General features: G+C 37.4%; 1 pseudogene across 1 annotated transcript; it reads right to left on the bottom strand.

The window, feature by feature from the left end:
• Positions 1-27,534, bottom strand: LOC149184675 (chaperone protein ClpB1-like; annotated as a pseudogene). Its single transcript, XR_016256821.1, has 11 exons — positions 27,135-27,534; positions 26,769-26,959; positions 26,601-26,663; positions 22,393-22,451; positions 22,154-22,295; positions 2,036-2,217; positions 1,525-1,806; positions 1,052-1,392; positions 647-922; positions 368-545; positions 1-171 (listed from the first exon to the last, which is right to left on the bottom strand). The product of XR_016256821.1 is annotated as a chaperone protein ClpB1-like (transcript).
• Positions 27,535-27,964: the final 430 nt, after the last annotated feature.

The following is a 27,964-nucleotide window of genomic DNA, read 5'->3' as shown; positions in this document are numbered from 1 at the left end:
TTAATGACCGCCACTCCTGTCCTCTACGTGATAAGATAATGTCTCTTCTTCAGGCATTGCATCAATATATACTTTACTGGTCTCATCAATCTCCTCCCTCAGGACCATCAAAGACAGCTGAGATACAACATTTCCTTCTATCCATCGCCGTAAGGGACGAGCACCATAGACCTGCGAGTGCAACATTATCCATTTTAAGGTTACACAGAATCTCTGACTTTAGCTCTTTCATTATACTTACTAATTTTGATCTGAATTGCACACGAAAGAGGAAGAAGCGTATCCAGGACAAAGAGAGATGCAGGGACCCTAGCAAGACAGACTCTGACTAAGAAAGAAAAAAAAACAAAGTGATTGTTTTACTTACAGGATCATAGCCTTTCCGAAGAATAAAATCCAAAGCTGCGATACCTCTCAGCAAGACGAATCTCTACATCTTTCAACTGTAGTCTAACAACTTTCTTGAGCTGATCGTGAAGGAGAGTATTAAATACAACTATCTCATCGAATCTGTTAAACAGCTCAGGTCTGGAATGTGTTCTAACCTGCCACAAAATTCATAGAAAGGCGTGTCACAGCACCGCAGCCACCTTCATGATAATCATATAAAAAAGATGCAGAAACGTAGTCCAGACAATGCACATACTTCTTGCATAGCGTTCTCTCTTGCTGTTTCTATTGTTGTGTGGCCAGACAATGCAGCAAGGGTTCTGTTCCGAGATTGGATGTCATGATAATGATTGTGTTTGAGAAGCTAACTGTGAGAACTTGTCCATCTGTGAGTCTACCATCATCAAGCACTTGAAGCAAAATGTTGAGGACTGACTTGTGTGCCTTTTCAACTTCATCAAAAAGGACAACACTATAGGGCCGTATCCTTACTGCTTCTGTTAGTTGCCCCCCTTCTTCATAACCAATATAACTGCCATTTCAAAATCAGACGCATCTAACCATTTTAGGTCTGTGCAACAGCAAATTTATTAAGAAAAAAATTAAATAGTTTCATTGTGTCAAACAATTTCCATTGACAACATTTAACTTTTTCACATACCCAGGGGGAGAACCTATAAGCCTTGAAACTGAATGTTTCTCCATATATTCAGACATATCAATCCGGATCAGCTGTTTTTCGTTATCAAACAATTCAGCTGCAAGAGCCTTTGCAAGTTCCGTTTTCCCAACTCAAGTGGGCCCCAAGAAAAGGAAAGATCCAATCGGTTGTTAAGGTCTTCCAAATCCTACCCGTGATCTTAACACAGCTTTGGCAACTGCCTGAACTGCCTCATCTTGGCCAACAACTCTTTTCTGCAACCTGCCCGCCAGACCTATCAGTCGCTCCTTCTCATTCTGACCAAATCTTGTAGCAGGAATACCAGTGCAGCGACTCACAACCTGCAGGCAGCACATAGTTATATATCCAAAAAATCACCGACTATAACTATCATTAATTGTTAAAATTTATTAGGTCAATCATATGCAATGGAAGGCATGTTTAGTTACTTAAAATTCAGACGTTTAATGTACCTCTGCAATCTGCTCAGGTCCCACAGATTTTGTTAACATGAAATTTTCTCCCATCGCAGCTTCACGTTCAGCAATTGCATCGTTTATTTGTTTCAGGTCCCCTTCTCGAACATCAGCAACTCGTACTAAATCCATCCTACGTTCTAGTTCTTGCAGAGATAACAACAATTCCCTACGCTTCTGCTTCAGTGGCAGGATTTCATCCACTTTCTCTTTTTCTTTCTGGTATTTCATCTTCAACGGTTGCAAAGTACCTCTCACGTCATCAAGCTCCTTGTGAATCTGTCACAATCAAAAGAAAAAGAGTATGAGAAAAGAGTATGAGACTAGGGGTTCTCACCGACCAACAATTTTCACTCTATCAAACAACACTGAACACCCCTACATACCCAGAAGTTTCAATACATATCTTTACATCAGAGCATCGCCATCCTAATAAAAAAGCCTATAGACTGATCAACAAGACAGCCAACTTGCCAAGAAAGTTGCAAAGTTATCTCCGACAACTGACCTCAACCAAACGAGCTTTACTTGCTTTATCTTTTTCTTTTTCGAGGGCATGCAGCTCAACTTCTAGTTGAATCGTTTTCCTTTCAAGGGTGTCGATTTCTTCAGGTAGACTGTTTAGTTGCACAGTTACATTTGCACATGCTTTGTCTACCAGATCAAATGCTTTGTCCGGAAGACACCACCCTGTTCAGACAAACAGATTGCAAATCATTTTCATAAAGCCCAAAGGAGTTCTTGATCCCTCAAGAATTAACTGAATATGTCAAAACTTTTTCACAAGTTAAATACTGAGTTATACACATATCACGTATTGTAACACTCCAGTTTTTAATTCCAGATGGGCAATGTATATGTGTATATGATAAAAAGGCAAGAGCTCAACGATGTAATATTTAAATATTGTACACCGAATATTAATATTAAAAAATTACATCATTACATAAGGAGAAGGACAAACAAAAAAATGGGAGGCTATGATTTCACAATAGAAGGATGTAATATTTAAATATTGTACACTGAATATTAATATTAAAAAATTACATTATTATATAAGGAGAAGGACAAAAACATAAGAGGCTATAATTTGACAAGAGAAGAAAGAAAAAGGGTATAGGAAGCTCAAAAGGGGTGAAAGGGAAATAATATTATTTTATCATAATTCTAAGTCATTTATCTCATAGTATCCTAAGTTATATTAACTTAACTTTGAAGTTAGTGGAGGAAGTGAAATATGTGGGCTTATTAAAATTCCTAATGTTGTGGACATGCAAGAGAGGTTTTTTAGTCATTATTCCCTGAAGAATGTTTGAAAGGCTACACCACCTTAGTATGAGTTCCCTTTAGAGAAATTTATTGGCCAGTCTATGTTGAGGCCTAGAGGGAAAGTGGAATAGCCCAATGAGTTGCATGACGGAGAAGAGGATCTTATTTCTTCGGTTGTGGGGGTTGAAGGAGAAATAATGTTGGTGGATTGAGATTGCAATGACACTTTTTATATTGTGGATTGTTGAGAAATTGGGCTATGTGAAACGACTAGAACCATCCATAGGTGACTTCATCCTTGTAGATTCATATCCTCTATAGGGTTGCTTGTTGCATATAGATGAAGTGCAACAAAACCTAAGGTTGGATAGAATGTCCTTTGTTTGCTGCCAATTAGTGTTTAAATAAAAAAAGGTAAGTGTTTGAATTATTTATAGTTATGTTGAGTTTAATGATGTTTATGTTATTCATTGGTTGTTTTGTTTACATAAATAAGTTTACCTCTGTAACATTAAACGATTAATTATATTTGGATAAACTTACTTGTCATGTGCATGCATTCATTATTTCTGAATGAGACAATGGGGAGACTAGCATCAGAGCAAGAAATGGATGGATATTTGAGGCTCAGAGAAGTATCCCTTATCCTCATTAGTTACAAAGGGTATTGAGTATATTACAAATTGGTATTAGAGCTATAACAATGATGGATTCAAGCCAATCACATGGTTAGGCATGTGAGAAAAGTGATATTCAAACTTAATTATAAAATTTAATGGGTGGAATATTGAATACCCCACTACCCCAATAGTGTATAGGTGCGGTTGGGTACATTACAATGTGATATCAAAGCTACTAGTTGCATTGATTGGATTATATAGGCTAGAAACTAGAGCTATTGGTTGCAACACTAGCACTATATGGATAGAAATCAATTTGGACCAAAAGAAATTGTAGTCTGGATATTATATGTTTGCTAAAATGTTTATGTGAAAAAGTGATGTGAAGGTGCAATTGAGAAAGTCATGGGTTTGAAATTTCTCAAACAATGTGAAGCAAATATCATATGCCAATATGAAAGTGTTAATGAGGAAGATTGATAAACAACTTGTCGGAAATAATGATGGGGGGGTGAATTAGTATTTCATTACTCTTTTTACTTAGTTAGTATTGTAACAAAATTCACATCACACAATCAATAATCCATAATGTGTGACCAAAAGTCAAAGTGCAAGTCAAGACTTGAAGAAGGAACACTTGAAAATAATCTACAATTTATTACAATGATTTGTGAAGACACCAATCCTCTGTAAGCACCAACTTACATAAATTGCAGTCTCCAACCTGTTAAGAAGATGAGAAAACAAATCCCCGGTAAGCTCCAACTTATAGTTGTTTTACTATTCAAGAAACAACATTTGGGCTTAGAAATTGATCAAAGAAAAGGTGTGCCCCCTGGCAGCGTGTACCCAACTCAAACTACAACTCTACCTCCATAATGACTGCAACTTGGAATCAACAAGAGCTATAGTTTAGCCTTTGCAATTCAACCTCCAATCGAACTTAAACAATGCACCATAAATTCAACCCTCAAGATAGCCCTGAACTTGTCCTATAAGAATATCAGGTCTCAACCCTCAAGACAATCTTGAAACTCGGCCTTCCACACCAATATTCGACCCTCTAACTAGACGAAAAACTTAGAGAAAACTTGACCCTTTTTCTCACTAGAACTCAGCCTACCGGGTCTCTTGAATTCGATCTCCAATAGGGGCTACACTTGGCCTCAACAAAAGAACAAACCCTTCCCCAAACAATTATGCCAAAAACCCTTTTACATCCTAGGTACAATAAATATATCTCACACAAATTCCTTCAACTCGGCTAGATTTCCAAATCGACTTGGTTCATGAGGTGTAAACATCAAAACTACTCATTCGCTATGCAAGAACAAGACCAAAATTGCACTTGAGTGATGGCCTAATTGTCTCCTCCTCAACACCTATATATAATGTGTTCGACTCCTAAAAGTAGGGCCAACTTGCCCACTAACTAGGCCAACTGGTGTAACTAGCAGAATGTATATTAATATTCGAAAATTTATTTCTCCTCAACTGTGGGGAGTTAGAAGACAATCCATATATCATTAGAAATATCTCAGAATAAGCTTTCCAACCATATATCCTATGATCCCATTTGAGCTAGGTAATTGGAGTAAAAATTCCTTCAAAGATAGGGTATCGAAATGGTAATTTACTCTTTCATTTGGATAGCCTTTGACATCAATAACAACCATTTTCAAAAGCTCCCCCTTTGTTATTGATGGAAATAATTTGATATCTACTTCTTTTGATTATTCGCCCCCCCTCCCCCCCCCCTTATCTGCATTATCTTCATACTTCTTGTCAGATGTCCCCCATGTCTGCATTCTCTCCCCCATTGACATCAATAACAAAGGGTTCTCCCCTTGAGTTTGTGTTTCCTTTATTGAGATAAAGGAGATATCACTTCGAAATTATCCTTGAGATATTCAAAGGTTTCTCTAGGCATAGGTTTGGTGAAGATGTCAATAATATGTTCTTTGGTGCCAATATATTCCATCTTGAAATTTTGCTCAATGACTTGTTTTCTAAGGAAATGCTACTAGATAGGAATATGTTTTTTTTAAGTGCATGATAGGATTTTTTACATATTGACTACACTAGCGTTGTTGCATAAAATGACAATTAGCTGACCATATTCCACTTTGATGTCCTGGAAGGTTTGTTTCACCAAGAGAACTTGGTTATATTTATTGTTGTTATGTATTCAACTTCAGTTGGAAAAACTGATGATTACTTTTTGCTTGACCAAGATGTCGGGCCTCTAAATTATCCTGATCTTACTATTTTTAATGAATTAAGAAGAATTATGTTACCATTTTAACCATTTTCCTCCATAAACATACCGAAACTCCCTCATACATGTTTACATAGTTTATTATTATTATTTCCTTTATTTTTAATGAATTAAGAAGAATTATGCTTGATTTTACTAATAACAGTTTACCAGTTCAGTTTTCGTAGCTCAGTGTAAGTTACAGTGGCCATCTCTGTGATCAAGCTATTAGCACCATTCTAGAAGGAAACTGGGCATGTCAATTTTGTTTCTAAAACCCCCAATATGTCGAATTTTTCCACAAAACTTAAGAATCAGGTTTATTTCTAAGATTATGATCACAAACACACTCAAATGCCACAACACAAGCACTTTGCACAATGGAAAACATATAATAGTGAATCAATCTTGTGCACAAGACAAATTTTAACCCACAACTTGTTATATTACAAACTTTAATACAAGAAACTTAGGGCTTATGTACCATGGATCATGGCCCTTACATACAACCATGATACAATAAACAACTAGGGCTTGGTGTCAACAACTATGAAAACCAATATTTCCATGAACAAAGTACACCTGACCTACTTATTAAAGGTGCACATTACTTAGCCCTTTCAGTGCACATACCTTGAACACATTTGGAAGGTCCTTTGTCATCTCTTTTGTTGATCAATACAACTTCTGAAACTTCAGAAAGCTTGCATCTCCATCCATCCAATCTGCCACCATCAACCCTCCTGCTGCTCCAAAATTGACTAAACATAGACTCATCGAACATCCCACTAGTTGCTCTCCCGCTCCTCCAAGATTTTCAACTCTTAGGATCTTCACCAAAGCTGCCTTCTAGCACTCATATGGCTCCTCCAAAATCCATAAAGAGTAGAAGGTTTTAGCTATGGTGACAGTGGACCATCACCCCATTGTTGTCTCTTGGTCTAGTACCAACCTTGTAGGGTACCCCTCTCCAAGGTCTACTAGATTTTGTGGCAACAGAGTCCACAAAGAGATATTTATAGAGATCTAAGGCCTAACCCCTAAAGGATGAATTTTATATGCTTCTACCTCAAGTTTGGCACCCAAAGGCACCAACGAATGCCCTAGATGGCATAATGCATGGATGATGTCATCTTTTCTTACCCTATGCCTCACATATGTGGGAAATTTTTTATATTGTAGTTCTTGGCTAGTGGGTTGGCTTGTAACCCACCTCATCATTGTGATTTTACTTGTTGAATAGGGGATTTTAGGCTTAATTGTATCTATTCCTTCTCATATAAATATAGGAGAGGACACTTGTATTGTCATTTTCACTTGGACTAGGATTATTTCGGCCTCTTGAGAACTTTGGCCTCTTTATGTTCTAGAGGAAATTGGATCTATGAATGAATTTTGAAATTTGGAGCTACTCACATGTCTTTGGAGCTGTTGTCTTGGATCAATGGATGGAATTTCATGCATGTTATCTTGTAAGTGATCATTTTGTTGAATAAACAATTTTTTTATGTCTAATGTATGGAATATCTTGAATCCGGGTTTTTCTATTGTGCCCTAATTTATTGAAAAATTATTTGATAGAATCTAGATCTCATTGTTGCATACATTAATTATGAACAACATGTGAATGATAATCCTAGTGGCAAACTTTGATTAAGTCTCCCATAAAAATCTTTGAACCATTACATAGGTATCACTAGCATTTTTTATGTTATGGCATCAGTTATCCTTCCTCTTTAGCAACTTTTAGCTATCCAATCAACTCATAGACTTCATCATCCCAAGGAGTAAGGCACTGACCTACCTTGTTGGTGATCAAATTCATTTTTCCTCCATAAAATTTATCTCTCTCTCTTGACCTAATTCGACCCCTTTAAGTCCAAGCATCCAAGTTAGGGCTTGGTGAGAATTACAAGGCAAGGAATATTTTTGGGATTGAAGGGTCTAATGCTAAGGGTATAGTTGGTTGCCTCAAAATCAACCCTGTTGGTAGGCATTCGCTGCAATTTTATTCATAAACTTTCTTCCTCTAGTTGTTTGCCCTAGGTAAACCCTATTTTGGTGTTGCTTCAACTTAGGGGCTTACTTGAGGGTTTCATGCGCCTTTTTCCTTTTGAAAATAATTGTTGGAAACCCTTTCTCTTTGCCTTGACCTTTAATTATCCCAACACTCAACCAACTAAACAAGCCCTATGTCCTCTGCCTCATAAATTCAACCTCTCTTGGAAAAGCGATTTTTCTCCATTTGGTGATTGGAACCTTGTACTCAAGTTGATCTTTTCCCTTAGAAGCCTATTGGTCATCATATACCTTTGTACTTAGAATATCCATCATAGGTGACGTCATATCGGGACTCCTCCCATTGGTGAAAGTCCATAAAGAACCGAGGGTTTTGGTTGTGGTGAGAGTGGGCTACTACCCCATTGTTGTCTCTTGGTTTAGCAATAGCCTTGTAAGGTACCCCTTTGTAAGGCCTACTAGTTTTTGCAACAACATTTATAGCATTGTTCCCAGGGAGGAAGCAAGTTTGTCCTCCGTTAGTTTGAAGCCTTATATTTACTCTTTGAAGTGGGATAATCTCTAATGACAAGATAGATCCCCTTTTGGCAACTCTTAAATCAATTCATTCTACATCACCTACTATCTCTTCTGAGGATAATCCTATAACCATAGCTCCATGAAAAAGAGGCACTAGTAGGAGGGTTGTGGAGGTAGGTGCTTCTCCTATTAAAACAAACACACCTTTGGTAAGGAAACTTTCCCCTGATCCTCCCCCCACTACAAACATGAATAGACCTTAGAACTTTTCTTCCTTTAGACCATTAGACTTTAGTAGGAACCTTGATGATACTCATCCCTTTCCTGATAGATATCATGACTGATTGCCTATATTTAATTGTAATGACACAACTGCTACTAAAAGCCATGTTCACAACTTTTATTAGGCAATGGGTCCTATGTACGCAGATCATGAAGATGAGTATATGATGTTGTTTTCCATTTATCTTGATGGAGATCCTAGAGATTGGTAATTTATCATGCCTCAAGGACGCGTCACTGATTGGGACCCTTTTCATGATGCTTTCAAGAAACCATGGGCAACATAGCAAGATGGAGGTATGCTGCTTGAAAAAATTATAGCTACAATAAAAATTGATAAGGAAACCATTACGGATTTTGTCCAAAGATTCCATAACCGCCTCGAGGAAGTCCCTGATAGGTTTAAACCCTTTGATGCTATCATCCTTGATGGGTTCATAAAAGGTTTCCATGGGAATTTGACTTACGTCCTTAAAGATAATAGCCCTCAAAATTTGGTTGAGGCAAAGAAATTTGTTATTTAAGTTGAACAAAATGTAAATGTTGCTCGAATAGACATGTTCCACTACCCTAGGGCCAAGGTTGAGCCTAAACCTAAGATTAGATCCCAAGATGACCTTTCTATCCAAGCCTTTTCACAAAAAATTTCTAAATTCACTACTAAAATCACCTTAAGGGAAAATGGATCTCATTAATAGAATAACCATGGTTAATGAAATCAAGGTTCTAGGGCGAATTTTCCTCAAAGAACCAATTCAACAAGGACAATTTTTTTGCTAGGAAGGCCACCAATGAAGACCATACCATGTAACAAAATGTGGTAAACACCCTTGCCCCAACCAACTTAGTGGAACAAGAAGATTCACCCTAGTATCCACCCTCTGAGGATCCCAAGGAGGAAGGTCCTTGTGAAGAAGAAGAAGAAGAGGATTACCTAGAACACTTGAATGTTGTAAATGAAACCAATGCATTTAACATCTTACTTGGGGACACTTATGTCCACCCAAAGCCTAGAAAAACCCAAATCAATGTTGATCGAGTTGAACCTGTGTTGGTTGTTGAAATAGTGGAATATTCAAGGGCCTTTAATATTCAAGGAAAAATAAAGATCAAACCCAAGAAAACTCTAACATTGAAAACCTATCTCAAAGGAAAGAAACTTCCCAAGGGAAAGTGCAAAAAAATCGAAGCCAAAACCTAAGAGTAATGAGATTGAGTTGAATGTTGACATGGACAGTATCTTGGGTAAGGTGACTGTGCCAATTTCCCTTAAAGAGATGGCTAAACTTCCTCCCCAAAGGAGGCAAATCAAGAAAGCTTTAGGTCTTGATGAACTTGATGACCCACATATCATATTACAAAATAAGCACATCGAAAAGAACAATGGGGGTCATGATCCATTCTTGGTATCCTTACTAATTAACAATCTTATATTGCATGATTGCATGCTTGATTTAAGGGCATTAGCAAATGTTATGCCATTGAAAGTGATGCATCAATTGGAAATGGAAATTACTAGGCCATATAAGAATGCATGTGGATTTGATTCTAATTCTATTAATGTTTATGGTCTTATCAAAGATGTAAAGGTCTCTTGGAAGCTACCAAGAATATTTCTATATTAATGGATATTGTTGTCATTGATGTGCCTGATGATTGGGGGATGCTTTTGTCAAGGAATTGGTCTGCTTCAATTGGTGGACAATTACAAATGGATTTATCATACGCCACCACTAATGGAACCCCTTTGATCCTCTATAGGGAACCTTAGTTGCCCGAGCATGTTAAAGATATTGAACCATTCCCTTTCTCATCCCACACCACCTATAAGACCACTTCTAAGTTACAAATCACAATCCTCATCATGAGACTTGAAAGCCTACAAAGCCTCCCACTTCTCAAGAGGTCTTTCAAACTAAAAGATTAAACACAAGCGGAGTGTCCCTAAAAATCAATGGGTCCAAAAACCAAAGAGGGACTACCAAGTGGGTGATATTATTTTGGTTGATAAGGACCTTATCCCCGTCAAGATCCATGGGAAAGTGCGTGTAGGTGAGTTTTACATTTCTGAACTAGATCATGAATTTTTGCCTTCCGTGTGAAATGGAGCCACCTCACCTTCTTTAATGGGAATCAACATTCACTTATCATGCATTGTAGTTTAGGTGCATTGCATATTATATGAGCACGCTAATAACATTCATGTCATGTTTCATGTAGATTAAATTGCATTTAGAGTAGATTTTATTATATGTATGGATTTATATTCTCATATAAAACATGGGCAATACCCTACACCCAATGCACATGCTCCCAAATAGGTTGATTGCAATGTGCATGTTACAAGTCTATGGACCCAGGGATTGTTGGATTTATCATGAAATCCCTATGTAAGTATATGGATTATACACTCTACAATGAGCTCATGTCCCAGTTGGATCCAAATGTTACCCACCAAACGTGGGTGATCCAATAGGAGATTTTTTTTTCTCCAGCACTTTGCATCCAGTCAGTCAGCCAACAACCCCATACAACCACCACCAGTTGATGACATGCCATTATTCATCACTGCCACATGCATCATTTATATGCTTCTCACCCATCTCGCAAGAGAACATGAACGAAGGTGGGCTTCGATTAAAAGGTAATTTATTCATTTTGCAATCAAGCACTTATGCGTGTTTATACTTTGAGCTTTCAGCATAGATTATGAGTTGTCCTGGAAGAAGTATGGGTTTTGACTGTGATCCTGTTCAGTTACCTTAAATGGGGGGTTAATCTTTGATCCTAGTCTAGTGGGACCTCCCCTAATGCCCCAATGCTTATAGGAGGGGCACTACTTGGGAAGCTATAATTGAGATAATGTTCCATCTATCTCGACACTATGCTTACCACCTTTCCATCTTACATTACAAACCCTATATTCCATCTCAATTCTTCAAGTTCGAACGACCATTGATTCTTTGGGATTTGGTGCCCATATATCCTCATACCTAGGTAGGGCTCAAAACTTGGCCCTAGGAGGTTGTTGCAGTGCAAAGAAAAGAAAAAACATATATTTTCCATAAGAAAACTAAAATAAAGAATATTAAAATGCAAAAGAGGGTATGTACATACACATTATCTTGTGAGAAAAATCCTAGCATGAGCTCTACCTCTCCCCTTATGGCCATAACCTAGTTCGTTAGCACAATATTGCTCCTATACATCATAAAAGGAACCCTTGCATGTCCCAACCCCAATAGACAATGAGTTGCCTCATCAGTGAGGGGTAATACAACTATTATACATCATACAAAATAAGCGCTAACCCTTTGAGCTACGAGAAGTAATACAAATAAAAATCAAGAAAAAGTATAAGGTGCACAAGAGAGGTGGAAAAGCAAAGGCCAGGTTGGTAACTCATGCATCCACGATTTCTCCGTCCTCACATATATACACTCGGGATGCGAATCCCACCATGTTGGTCCCTTTGACCATGGCACTTGGCCATTAAGTCTTATCTCCTCTGCTACCATCATTATTCACATAACACCTATTGATTGAAGGGTGGACTAAGGAAATGTCACTTCCCCTTAGGGGATGGAAACACCTGATAGGGTTGTCCTATAGCCACTCCTACCTAGGGAGGCAACACCATTACAAGTTCAAATCCCAAAATTTGGAAGGGGATCCTTGTTTGAATTGTCAAATAGCCCTTTACATTCAAGCTTGGTCCACTTAGATGCAAAAATGATTATTGTACCTGATGATTTGTTGCTTGCGAGACTTTCTGATATGTTTGTTAAATGGTTCCACAACCATGACTTGTGAAACCTAACTGGGGCCTAGGCCTGCAAAGAATCATATTGACACTTGCAAGTGAAGCATTGAGAGCCATGGGACTCCAAGCAACAATAGAGCATCATACACACCCTTGGGAACCTCCAACACCACACAATGTTTTGCCACTTTTCCCTGCATTTGATGACTTTTTGGGATGATGCGCCTGGACCCGATAGGTCCCCAGCTGACTTAGCACTTCATGAGAGATGATAGCTAATACAAGGTCGAGATGAGAATGGTCTCACCCCTTGAGACATGGGAGGGCTAGCACCACCTTGGAAGCCCTCAACATTGGAGCAAAGATTGACATTATGACCATTTGGAGACCCATGAGACCACACTTGTGCCCCAAGATGAAATTTGGGGTCCGAGAGGGATATTGACATATATCTAAGGCTAACCCTTAAAGGGTGAATTTTAGGTGCTTCTACACCAATTTTGTTACCCAAAAGCACTAATGAATGCCCTAGATGTCCTAGCACATGGATGATGTCATCTTTTCTTGCCTTGCGGCTCACACGTGTGGGATTTTTTTAATGTTTTAGGTCTTGGATAGTGGGTTGGCTTGTAACACACCTCATCATGTGATTTTACTTGTTGATTAGGGGTTTTTAGGTTTAATTATCTCTATTCATCCTCATATATATAAGGAGAGGACACTTGTATTCTCATCATCACTTGGACTTGAATTATTTCAACCTCTTTTCTTTGTGGAGGAAATTGGTGCTATGATTCTAGATATCATTGTTGCGTACATTAGTCATGAACAACATGTGAATGATAGTCCTAGTGGTGAACTTTTATTGGCTCTTCCATAAAACTCCTTGATCCATTACATAGGTAATTATTAGGGTATTTGATGCTAGAGCATCAATTATTCTTCCTCCTTAGAAACCTTTAGCTATCCAGTTAATTCACAGACACCATCCTTTCAAGAAGTAAGGCACTCACCTATCTCATTGGTGATCAAATTCAATTTTTATCCATAAATTCTATCTCTTTCTCTATTGACCTAATTTGGCTCCTTTAAGGCCAATCATCCAAACTAGGACTTGGTGTGACTTTCTAGGCAAGGAATTTTTTTGGATTGAAGAGTCTAAATGAAAAGGATATAGTTTGTTGCCTCAAAATCAACCATATTAGTAGGAACTCACTTCAAGTTTGTCCATAAAATTTGTTGCCCTAGTCATTTGCCCTACGTAAACCCTAGTTTGGTGTTGCTTCAACTTAAGGGCTTACTTGAGGGTCTCACATGCCTCTGTCTTGTTGAAAATCATCATTGGAAATTGTTTCTCCTTGACTTGACCTTTGGCCATCCAAACACTCAACCCATTAAACAAGCCCTAATTATTGTGCCTCATAAATTCAACCTCTCTTTGAAAAGTGGTTTGCCTCCATTGGGTAATTGGAACCTTGTACTCAAGTTGTGCTTTTTCCTTATAAGCCTATTGGTCATCATATACCTTTGTAATTAGAATATCCATCATAGGTGACCTCATATTGGGACTCCTCCCATTAGTGAAAGTCCATAAATAATAGGGGGTTTTGGCTATGGTGATAGTGGGCCACTACCCAATTGTTGTCACTTGGTCTAGTAATAGCTTTGTGGGGTACCCCTTTACAAGGCCTGCTAGATTTTGCAGCAACAAATCCTGCCAAACAACTATGCCTTGACTTGTCCTACTAACAAGTCATACACTCCATCTCATCACCTGACATAACACCCTCAAGGCCCTCCCCATAGAATCTCTCTCCGACCTAATTGTAAATGTGGCAATCCTTAGGATGCACTGCAAATAGTGAAGCATGGACCATTCTCACAAAACATCTTGTCCTTGAGAGTGGACTCAGGGATTAAGCAGATGATGTCATCCTCTACTGTGTATCTATAATCCTATAGGTTTCCAACCCTCAACATAGAGGAAAACTTGTTCTCTCTATGCTCCATCCCAAGTGGGATACCCAATCTCTAAATGTTGTTGGTCTCCTAGATAAAATACATGTAAACACCTGATAGTGTGCCCCACTTCTCCATCAAAATATCTATCTAATCTTGCTTCCCATGATATCTCACCCTGACTGAATATGAGAAATTGTTGTTGCATCAAATGAATCTTAGACACTCCATCGAGCTCTGCCACATGATGACATCCTCCACCTAGACCCTATTACCCATTTTGGATTCCATCATCCAAAATATTTGAGGGCTCACGTTGCATTATACCTCTAGATATAAGTATCTTTCCAAGCATCACTAACTCAATGGGGTACCAACTCATAATCTCTCTCCATTCCAACTAAAATGGAATTCCAAAATAGGAAGTATCAACAAGAATTATATTATTTTTAGATTCCATCACCTCCCACATAATGTGTCTTCCATCATCTTTAGTTATCAACAACCCCTTAAAAAGACCTCATGTATATGAACACAAGTAATATTCCCACCATGTTGATGTTGTGCCACTCTTATTTGAATTGGAACATATACTAAAGCTCTATCTCATGACCTTACTCAACTTGTAAAAGCAATAAAAGAGAATTAGCTCCTTCTTCCTCATGTCAACTCACCTCCCCACTGTACAAATGTGGATTCATGGTACTACAAGACTTGTTTATGTACTCTTGAAGAGGGTTACTTTGCAACTCCAAAGTAGGCTTATTTTGTTTCCTCATTAGAAACTCTAAATGTTTCCCAACATGGGTTAGATTGGTAGTTGTCCTAGCACACCTAACTCCAAGGAACTCAAGCTCATTGTACTATTGTAATATGGTGTTTAGAGCATCTTATTTCTCTCCTTTATTTCTAGAATGCCTTTTTAAAGATGTTTAATCTCTTCTTTAGTATGTTCCTAGTGGTTGTCATTGAAAAGTCCTGTAGAAGAGATCAGTGAAGTGAAACAACTGTCCTCCTCATGGGTTGTGGCTACCATATAAGATTGAATCTACACTCTAGGCTCATACATCTCTTGTAGTTTAAACCCTATCAACTCCACATTAAGCAACAATTTAGCTTCCCTTCATGTTGTTTGAAAACATCGTATACCAAGTTATAATTAGTTGTAGAAGTGACCTACTTTTGATTCTAGACAACCAATAATAAGATATGATGGGCTACAAAATAACATCACTTTCATCACAGTCATCAATAATTGTACCCATGATAATTCTCATGTGCTCATGAATGGATTTTCCATGGTATTTTTTGATAGCATCAAGGAAATAATGAAACTATTGTAAAACAAGATCATGATAACGATAGTCAAGCATAATAACACATGACCTTACGTCTGCCATTAATTTTAGAATTTTGGTCCTCTTGCAAAAAGATGGATTGTCCATTTGATCTATCCCCTAGAAGCTTCCCATAACCAGCTGAAATATTTTATGCATTATATCCCCCTTATAAGGGTTTTTAAGAGCTGCAACCCTTAAAAATTCACTCATACAATAATGAAAAACAATCCTTAACTCTATTCTTATACCACAATACCCTGTACTCACCCAAGTAAGTTACTTCTAGAACCAAAACTGCTAGAGTCAACTAAGAAGGTGGTTTTCCCACCATTTGTAATTTCCTTGTAACCTCCTCCAACAAGCTAAGAAGGACATCTTTGGATGGAGACAACTGTCCAAGTTGATCTCCTACTATAAAAATCTCTTCTTCGATCATTCTTCTTGTAGGAAACATTTGAGCACTATTGGGGGGGGGGGGTGAATCAATAGTGTGTCTTATTAACAATTTACACCATTTAAACTTCTTTACTGAATCACATATATTAACCAACAACACACTATATCATCACATGAATAAAATAATGAATATAAACAATGTAAGCACCTAAATCAAACAACCATGAGAGAAACAATATACAATAAAACCATAAAACACAACCAAAAAAACCATCACACAAGAGGCACAAGATATCTGGTGGAAAACCCTCCACCAGGCAAAAAATCACCTTTGTTGCTACTGCACTGCTCTAAATCTTCTATTAAGCAAATGATGTCTTTGACATAGATTTGATGACTCCCATCATATAGGAGACTCGACCTCATATACAATCAACTAACTCCCATAGGCCAGGAGACTCGATTCTACTGATCATCTCAGAAGACTATTTTCTCACACGGATCTAGAGACTACTATCTGTTGAAAGCCACCACGATCAACGATCCTAATCCAAGTCTAATTGGAATATCCAACTCCAATTGGATGGAGAAACTGTTCCTTTCGCTGAAACTTTTCAATCACTGGTCCACACCCATGAAGCCACTACTCCTTTACTCTATGTAGACCTCATTTCATATATTTTCACATTAGATCGCAAGACTTCTCTAATCAACTTAATTCAACTCTGCAATACAATCTCCAATAGCAAGACACCATCAATAAATATAAAACACCACAATCATATGCTCTCCACTCAAGAAAAATAGTGGCCACAATCCATCTAACAAAAACTAAATAATATCACAAACAACTAAAACACAACTCATACTCAAACAAAACATCAAACCCTCACTCCAAAATATGAATTTTGCATGATACAATCAGCAACATAAAACACAATGGCTATGTGCCAAATGCACTAGCAACACCTGCAAAATAAATGTGAGAGTCATAAACTTGGAGCTATACCAAGGTCTCCATCTCTTCCAAAAAAAAATTCTCCATATAAAATATCTACGACAACAACCTCAATTCTGATTTGGACAATGATATCTTTGCTTCAACAATATACTCCACTCACTGCCATTTACACTCATGCAAAATCTATCTCTACCTTCAACTAGGTCTGAAGTATTCCTCTACTTCTCTGCATCCTTCCCACTCACATACTATCTTCATCAACCTCACCCAACTACAAAAATGAAGTATATAAAACATGTTGGGTGAAATTCACCTTTGGCCTATGATCAAGAGTGCACAAATTTGACGAAATCAATCCTCAACTATCACTACTTGTGCACTAAATGCATTCACACCCATTGGAAGAATTTTAAAAACAATTTCAACCTTTTTCAATTAATCTAGAAGCCTTCTGATATTTCCAAATCGAATTACATCCAATGTGCATGAGGAATCTGTAGAATTTTTCGCGAGGAAGCTCAACCACACACACAAGCTTGCATGGGTGCGGTTGGGGCAAAGGATGGTTAGAACCCAAAAAATCCATCTCAGAACTGCCTCCAACTTCTTGCTTACCTTCCCCAACTCTTGTACATGCCTCCAAACCTCTGTCACAACCTTTGACACCTCTGCAAATGGATCAAACATGTCTCCCAAGTGTCACTGCCAAGTTGACCTAAAAGTTCAACAAACAAAGGATGACTTGTCTGCCAATAAGTCCTTTGCTTTCCTTTGACACCTACACGAGTTGCAACCCATCTGAACACACTTTGTAGCATCTCTAAAACAACATTTTCATACCAACATACAACTACAATAAGTCATCTCCATCAGCATGAATGAAGACCCAACTAGTGTGCCATATAAACAACATGAATGACAGTTGAGCCATCATCTCCATCACATGTAGATCTGCATCATCCATCTGTAGCAACATCAACAAATCATCATAACATGAACATAAACACCATTAACGACACCAATGCCACCATCTGACCATCAAGATTGACATCATAAGGTTGACATCAATGCCAACACAACCAACTCAATGCCAAGTCAACCAGTTGTAACCATACTACAAGGATGGAATCAATGCATCAACTAGAATACATAGCACTGACATCAATGCTAACTTGAACTAGTTACCATCTATGAAATTAGATTCTTCCCCCAGGCCCTACGTGTCTTGAATCCAGAACGTGTCCCGATTTTCAGACACGAATCTAGATATCAGGAACCCACATGATGTTATAAAGATGTATTTCCCCATTCTATTTTCACATTTAGTTGTTTAGTTTGCTATGGGTGTTTGGGAGCAAGGAGAAAATGGTGTGGGAGTATTTTCAAGGAGATTCAAGGATGATGACTATGAGGATTGATGACTCATGAGTCATGAGCTATCCACTGCCTTGAGGCTTGTATACTTGTAGTTGTTTTGTATTTGCTATTTCTATTTGCCATTGGCATTGCACTACCTATGTAACACATTTTGATTTTGATGACTTGATGAGAAAACTATAGTATCTTTATCTTACTGTCTTGTCTTTCTCCTCTTGGATCATTGATGAATTGAATATGTATTATGATTTATCATTTATGTCACAATTGTATTTGTATGCATAATGTTACTTTGTAAAACTTACATATAGATGAAGATCTATGTTTGATATATATATAACGTATCCGAACGTGTCCTGTTTCAGGGGGTCAACATGTCTGTATCCGACACTCAAATCCCGAATCCTCGTGTCAGGTGACTTAGGTTACCATCATGAACCAATGCTAACATCAGCTAGCTGGAACCATGCACACAATAATGCCAACACTTCCCACCATCATACTACTACTTTGATTTGAAAGGGTACTAGTCACTCCCCTAAACAATCTGGATTTCATTGTTAACCACCCCTTAGGATGGTAGGATGCACATCTCTAATACTACTATAATGTCCCTTTCTTGGGTTTCCCAATCAACCGATAGAATAATTCCTAAATGTGTCAAATTAAATTTGTGCAATAATCTAAGTGTTCATTGAAGCCTTCCGTCAAACAGTTAACATACATTGAACCACTACACTATCCATTAACCCATTGAAACATTTCGTCAAACAATTTATGAATAACCATTTTGATAAACAAATTATTCAAACAACTTGCCTCTAGATAAAAGGGCAATGTTTTTCTGACAAATATTTTGCATGACAATTAAATAGAAACCCTCAACATCATTTGCACAGTAAATAAAGTAATTGCAACCCAACACTTATTTTATTAAAATTGAAGGAAAGAATCTCATGTCAAATCTGGTTACAAAATATCATGGAAACCTAAGAATGTGTGTATAAAATAGGGATTGTTGGGTTTGTTTGTTGTCTCTGCACAAGAATATTTGGCCCTCAGCGTTGAGGTATTTTAGCTCCAATTCCCTAAAGTTTCTTTATCATCCCGCTGCCAAAAAATTAATAGGCTTGGCCTTCCTCGCGCTAATGATGTTGTACTCACAATTTATAAAGCCCTCATTATTATAATTGATATCTAAGATAAAACCATTTGGTCTGACAAACTTAGCTTTTGGATCAATGAAAGACCCTCGATCTAATATTCTTTATTTCAAATCAACATGACCCTTCACTTGGAAAGGGACATGACACAAAACTAGGTAGTGTTTACTAATGTCTTTAGATAATTGACGAAGAGGCAAAGGATGTAGCATGTTTTTTTTGTTAATTGTGGTTCACGATCACTGAGTGGCTGCTACATCTGCGGGTAATAATCCGAGTAGATCCACTCGAAGGGATCTACTCGCTAGCTTATCTGGTCGGGCCTAACCCCAAGGTTGTTGAGGAGATTTGACCTTGTGACCTCCCAATTGGCAAGGTACTTAGCAATAGGAACTCGACCAATTGAACTATCCCTTAGGGCTTAAAGGATGTAGCATGATACTAATGATGAGGATACCAATATAAGTGATGGTGGAACCATGCTTGTTGTTTAGGTTGTCATTTGAATATTCTTGCTTGTTTATTTATAAGCAATTCCCTTCAAGTTCTAATATAATCACTAACGTATTTTGGATGGAATTTCTAACTTCATAATAATATTGTTTATTGTTTATGAGTAGCACAAATTTACTCTTAAACGTTTTTGGAAAATGATTCTCCCAACATTCCTACTCCCATTTTTACTCCCATTTTTTCTCTATTTTGCTTAGAACTTTGGTAATGATAGTCAACAGTGTTGAGGATGCGATTAATACTCTAGGGCTTATGTTGGAATCCAGTGTATCCTCTAGCTCTAATTTGCCTTCTTTCAAGTTTCCCAAAAACATAGAATTGTATAAATTCCACCCACTGTTATTACATGTATGGGCATATGAAAAAGCCACACATCAAAACTTAATTATAAAATTTAGTGAATTTTTTTGAAGTATCTCACTACGTCACACGAGACAAGGGTGTTTGGGTACATTATAATAATGAAGTGTACAAGAATGATTAGTGATTGGGTTCATTATCGTAATGAACACTATTGTTGGAATCATGCCTAGAATTTGACGACCTGCAACAGGTATTTAGTTCCGAGACCCGTATTTGACATGCACACATTAAATTGACACATCAACAATTACTTCTTGTAAAATTCCAAACCCTCACATTGACATTTAAGTGTATCTAGTAATTGTCATAAATTCGAGTACCTAATATAGCACATAGCTTGTCAAGGGAGGTGCCATGTCATCACTAATTGTTAAGGTAGTAATTAAAAAAATTAAATTAATTGTATGTGACTTGTACTTGTCCGATTTTTCCAAATTCCAAGCCAAATACTTATTACCTACCATGGAAACTACCAAATTTGGGTTTCAACATCCATTCATTTGAGTCTTGGACTTCGTTTTTCTTAATGTTGTCGGTTTGCTCTGCTTTGGTGGTGAAACCTTGCTAGATTAATTTTTAGGGGTTGAATTCATTCGACTTATTTTCCTTAAATGCTACTGGGTTTGTTCTGCTTCAATGGTCCAACCCTACTCTATTAATTTTCAGTGGCTTTACTTAGTATTGGGCCAACTTCTTGATAGTGGGTTAACAAGAGTTTTACTAATAAATTCAAAATATATTCGTCCTGAGATTCTTAAGATCCTTCCATGTTTTTACATCATAGCTTCTTGTAATAAGTGATTATGTACATCAATTTCTTTCTTATATTATTTGAAAACTTTTCATTGAATTTGAATAATGTTTTTTTTTTAAATATTAAAATTTTCATAAATCATGAAATCTTCTTATAATTCATTAGAGTCATTGACTTTTTTTTTTTAATGATTTTGGTTTGCTCAACCCCTGTGGTTCAACTATGTTATGTTAATTTTTAGAGTAATCGACTTTGTTTTTTTTAATGCTCGTGGTTCAATTATGCTATGTTAATTTGGAGGGGTTTATTCATTCAACTTTGTTTTTCTTTTTGTTCGACTAGTGTGATTCAACTATGTTATGTTAATTTTGAGGGGTTTATTCATTCAACTTTGTTTTTCTTAACATTGTTGGGTTTGCTTGGCTTCTGTGGCTCATCCTTACTCTATTAAACTTTAATGGTTTTACTAAGTGTTGGGCCTCTTTCATTAGATTGGGTTTACAAGAGTTTTACTAGGTATGGACTCTACTCCAATGGGTTTGCTCTAGTTCATCAATTTTGAAGGCTTTTATTGTGTTTGGTGGCCAGTGAACTTCTCTTTGGGTCAGCGGCGTTCAATTAATTTTCTTTGCTCAGCTCCAATAAATTGATACATGTTAATTATCATATTTCAGTAAAAAAAAAAAATTATAAAAAATTTTAATTTTCGGATTTATAAAATCTAATTCAAATAAACTAATTTTTCTTTTACATTTTTATTATCAATATATCTTATGTAAATATTCAACCACACTTTGTTTTAATAATACAAATTACACACCATTTTGATTACATTATAATGTTTATTTTGAATATTTTTATATAAAAAAATACAATTTAAATAGGTAACTGAAAAGATATAATAATAAAATTTATTTGAAAAAAAAAACTTTAAAATTTTAAAAATTCACCTCAACAAATAAATATCATCACATTTTCACTTAGGAAACAAAATAAAATTGAAATTCCATTGGGAATCATTCATACACAAAATATTTTATTTCAAGAATTTTACCTAAACAAACAAGTTACCACTGATGTATTTACTTGATAATTGAGCCGCAACTACAAGCGCGTTGTCCAATATTTTGACTTCATGATGAACTTCGTACTTTTCCTTTAAACCACGAAGGATGCTGATAGTATCAGTCACGCTAGGTTCAGCCACATCCACCTGCCCCAAAATAGTAATAGTAGTAAATTATTAAGACAGAGCGCTATAAATGCAAAGAAGCCAAATCAATACTTGTATAACCCGGATAAGCACTCACCTGCTGGAATCGTCGCTCAATTGAAGCATCATTCTTTACATAAAAAGGGAGCCACTGTCGTAGCGGTAGTCCCTGCCGGGGTTGACAAACTCCAGTTCTTAGCCCTCCAAGCCATTGATCCAATAACAGCTTCCAGCTTGTAGAATCCAGCTTCCAGCTTGTAGAATGTAGCCCAACTCGACGTTTCAAATTTAAGTTTCTAAGGCAAGAGCCGTCTTTCCAATTTCTACTTTCTCCTTGGCGTTTGAAGTTATGGTCACCGCGTCTTCCCAGGAGTTCGCCCTCGACTCTCTTGCGGCTGCGTCCATCGTTGCCTCCGACGCCATGCGCTTCAAGATCCCTCTTCCAAGAATCCGTTCAAACCTTTGTTTTTCCGAGGATGGTATATTTCTGGTCTTTCCTTTTATTAAACGGACTGCGTCAAATATGTCTCATTATAATATGAATTACATTAAAATTGACAAGGTTCATAATTCCCCTTTACAAAAACATTTCTATCAAATGTAATCCGATATATATGTAATGCTTAAATTTTTAAAATAACAATAATAAAATAAAATCAATGTTTTTAACCTATTAAATTTCTAAGTCGATATGGAATTAAATTTCTAAGTCCCCACACACATATGGAGATGTTTTTATGTAAGTGAATGCTTAAACATAAATCTTAGTACTCCAGCAAGTCAAGAACACACATAAGCATTGGTTATACATTGAAAAGTATTCGCTTTGTTGTTTCAACTACAATCAACCCTTTCACCATTCATTTGTTACCTTGGCTTATGTCGTAGACCTAATGCAAATGGTTGGAGGGCATGAGATATGAGGTATTACAATCATGTTTGATTTTATTGTTATTTAAGCATCGTTGAAAAAGTTATTGTAGTGCAGAATTTAACAAGGGTTGCAAGCACCCAGAAGTCCTTGCCGGTGCATAATACTGTTCTTACATGTTTTAAGCAAATAAATGCTAAATTTGATCTGAATATGAAGAGCAGGAGAACCACAAATTACTTACTAAGTTTGATGGATAGGGGCATATGGAATGCACTTATTGATATGAATCACGGTATATGGTGCACACATTAAAACGAATTGTAGAGGCCAATGGATTTCGAAGTGCACCTCACTGGGAGCGAAGGCAGTGAAGCGACACCATGAGATCTAGAAAAATCACATACATGTCGGCTCCATGGGCCACGTTTAGATTCTCTATTCGAATCGGAGCCCATGATGGGTGTTTTATTCTTGGTAATCCACTAGAATTTCCAGTTAAAAACTTTGGCAATCTTTGATAGTCAAGACTCTTTAAGATATCCAAATTTAGCATTCATTAAATCTAAGAGCCGTGCAGTTTATGCATTGTGATTTAGTAATATTATATGTCAATCCAATTGCATTACGTGCAGACATTTCAATAAACCAAATCGTAAACCAATTAAATGTTTTATATTATGCAGTTGTTGTTATCCGTTGTGGGAAATATATCTCTGAACAAGCCATTGTAACATTTGTTGGTGACTTCTGTTGGTGTTGTCGTTTGTATCTTCTACTGGTGACAGTCTTCCTTCACCGATAAGGATGGATGGGAGAGGAACCCTCAGGCCCGGGGATGAGCAACAGACTTGACTTGACCTCAAGATCTAAGGCTTGTCCTCCCGGATATTAACGAGGCCAGAGGGGATACTTATTTTATAACCGGGTGCACTAACCGAATGGTAGGGCGGAGGCGAATCATCAGGAGTTTGGTGCTGTGGGTTTGATAAAGAGGCATAACCATCCCACAACGGGGATTTGATTCGGCATAGTGCGAAAACCCTAAGATCTAAGAAAGAGGTAGAGATATCAGGCAGTATCAAGAGAGATCGACCAGCAAGCAGGTAGATTTTAAACGGAAACTAATTTATTTTAGTATAGTATTTAATATAACATGTTTATGGAAGAAAGATTAGTTGATAAACTTGATGCATTATAATATTAAAAAAACGACAAATGTAAACAACATTTAGACAGAAGCCGTGACATATGTTGCCAACTTTATTCTTTATTTTCTATTTTCCATGTAATTAAAAATGACAAACGTAAACTACATTTCAACCGAAGTCGTGACATATGTGGCCACCTCCATTCTTTATTTTACGTTTTCCAAGTAATTTTTACAAGGTTTTCTGACCAGATATCCTAGTGGCATCCTCAAGTGGGGATTAGAGCTTGCCTTTGTACACGGAAGTCGAATTCAATTCCCAGGACGGAATTGAATGACCATTTGCAAATTGATTTGGCTTTATTCTGGAAATGAGGTGCTCAGGCTGTGTTTATGCCATGGAAATGAATTGCTCAAGTTGTGCTTCAACCATGGAGATTTCATCAGACTCCATTTTGGCCATGTTGGCCATGAAAAATTAAGAGTATACTATTAATTAGCCACAATTTCTTGCGGGTTGATGGTACTATGTGATGGCCTCCACTCGTATGCGCAGCAAAAAACCCAGCAGATTTATGAATTACCGTTATCAGATCGCCTATCAAATTTTGGGCCATTTCCGAGAACAAATTACGGTCATCGCTGGCCTTAGTGGCACCATAGAGTCGTGTGTTACTAGGGCTCATGGCTTGGGCATAGGCATGGTTAAATGAAAGGATTACACTTTAGGATATGGGGAGTTCCGGTTGTTAGCTACATTGGCTCGGACAATAGCAGATGTGCTTGTATCAATCAATGCTTGGGCTCTGCGCATAAGGAAAGGAAACATAAGCATTCTCGTAAATAAACGTTCTACCCATTCTCCTGGCGGACAGGAACTCCCAAGTTGGGAGCCTCTGACTCATCTCATTCTTTTCCGAAGCAGCATTGACAAGTATTTTTTTGGTTTCCCGATTTTGCCAGCTATTATTTCAACTTCCCTTTACTGCAACTAAACCAGTTTGAACGTTGCTGGACAGGTCCATGAGGTAAGTACATAACTGCTGGACGAGACCAAGAGGTAAGTACAAAACACCAAACCCTACCTTGCAAATCTATTTGGAAGACTCAATAATAGTCAGCGTAATCGATCAATTTGATCTAATTAGGCTACTCACATTCGGACCTGGTAGCCTCCTTGCGCATTGTCAGAATATCGATGGTAGCCTCCTTGCGCATCGTCAGAATATCGATGTTCTTCCCTAAGGCGCTATGAGTGACCAGAAGAATATGGGTGAGCCGAAGGCGCTACAAGCGATATGTCGTTTATGGCGTTATAGCTACTTTAGTGGATTACCAGGTAACAAAGCTACCAAGCACCTTTTCTTTTTGTAATGGGAGCATAATGCGAGCAAAAAGACAATAGAGCAATATAGTCCAAATTTAATGGAAAAGTGTGATGCAGGTTTTCCATAGTGCAGTCTGGAGAAAATTGTGATGTAGGCTTGCAATACTCGCTAACCACCATTTCCTAGATGCATCTTGCAATACTCGCTAACAAACATTGCTTCTTAGTATGATATACTAGTCACCGAGGAAGCCTGGTGGACAACGGTGACAATGTGCATGCACACCAAGTGGCAGGCTTCTTGGTCGAAAATAGTGCAGGTGGTAATTCTTGGTCGACAGTAGTGTAGGTGGCAATGTACATGCACACAGTTGCAGGTGGCAGGCTTCTTGGTCGACAATGGTGTAGGTGGCAGGCCTCTTGGTCACATAAAACAAACTTTGGATAAAATCAGTAGTCCCAACATTCCTGCATCACAACTTTGGATAAAATCAGTTGTCCCAACATTCCAACATTGGGATAATCTAAGCCTGCAATAAGAGGTCGATCTTTTTTCATTGAAAAACTTTGCTTAAAATTTTAATGGATAAAATTGGCAATATAAAACTTTGGTTAAACCCTGATAAAGCTAAAAAAAAATTGGTCAACGAATGAAGTAATGGCCAGTCAACGAGCCTACGTAGGATAAGATGATATTGGAAACTTTGCTTCCACAGCCTACTTTGAATATGATGATATTGGGTCAATCTTTTTGCATCGGGCAACGTTAAGGCTGTAATAAGACCTCAATTGCTTTCCGAACCAAAAACTTTGCTTAAAAGTTTGTTGAATGAAATTGGGAGCATTAAACTTAGGTTAAAATGCCAAAACACTGAAAAAAAAAATCGGTCAAAGTATAAACTAATGCTCGGTCAATGATCGATCGATCCCTAATAGTCTCAGGCAAGGACTAATAATGGTACTCTTTTAGAGTAGTTGCTACAATGCACCTAAATTGGCCCTCAACAAGCATTGGTTTTACTGGATTATTCCCCAACCAAACCCTAAAATCAGTGACTTCGAATAATCCTTAATCTACGTTAATAACATATATGATTATTGGTTGAACAAAGTGTTTAAGCATACATAACCGAAGCACGGTTCTCTTACGAATATCCAGAATCGAAAGAATTCGGTCAATAAAGAGAATAACTTTTCCTTGTGCATCTTCCACCTCTTTCAGTGCAGACTCAAGTCGCTCTGTAAATTCCTCCCAATTGGCACCAGCCTCAAGGGCTTTCATATCCAAGGCTATCAACCTTACATCTAGCAAATTGCTGTGTAAAACCATTTGAAAAACAAAACTAATTAGCTTCTCTGTCAACCTTGCAAGCTGAAAATAATCCTGCAACCAAATATCCACTGAAACGCTGTACACGTGTACAAGCAGCCTTCCTACAAACTAAAATTTGCAAGCGGCCGAAGCATATAAATATATGCAGAAGAACTTACCTCGGTACATCCCCTCTGACAATCTTTCGTGCCACGCCTTCAACCACAGCAATCGTTTCAACGCCAGGCTCTCTAGTGAGCACAGGATTGCTCGTATTCCTCTCAGACAAAATCATAATAACTCTCTGGATTTCTTTATCTCTACCCATGACAGGATCAAGCCCCCCAGCAATTTCAACCAAATCACGGCCATATGTTTTCAAGTTTTTATATTTATTAGCAGTATCCACCATTTTGTCCCCTCCTCCGAGATTCTCCACTTCAGATATCAGTCTATCTACACTCACAGCTGCCTCTCTGAATTAGTGCCGCAATTATAATGTCTGTAATATTATTGGACTCCAGTTTTTATTGCACTCTGTCAGAGAAGTTCTGTGCAGAACTAAAGAAAGTCTTCCTCTTCCTTACACCTACTACATAATCACAAAATTGATCGGCGTCACAAACAGAAAATATAATCTCTAGAATTGTGGCCAAAGCTCGTCAAAAGTTGTGTGTGTTTTTTGTTTTTAAAGTTTTTTCCTCTTCTTGCTCTTCTCAAGGAAGAGGCACAAAGTTACTACAATCATTACATAGAAATGGTAATATTTCGAACAACAAAATAATCAATCTATCTGGCACATCTAAGTAGGGAAGAGGCACAAAGTTAACACAATCATTACATAGAAATTGTAATATCTTTGAACAACAAAATAATCAATCAATTTGGCATATCTAGGTGTTTTAGTTTAAAATAATTGTAATTAAAATACTGAACAACCTGATCTGAAAAATAAGCCTTTATTTATATTAATCATTGAAGAAAAGTTATATGACCATATAATAAATTT

Source organism: Pinus tabuliformis, chromosome 3_2 (genome assembly GCF_031772625.1).
Source record: "Pinus tabuliformis cultivar Carrire ecotype Pingquan chromosome 3_2, CPIR1, whole genome shotgun sequence".
NCBI classification, from domain to species: domain Eukaryota; kingdom Viridiplantae; phylum Streptophyta; class Pinopsida; order Pinales; family Pinaceae; genus Pinus; species Pinus tabuliformis.
Note: the sequence above shows the minus strand (reverse complement) of the source record. Positions and strands in the feature narration are given on the sequence as shown.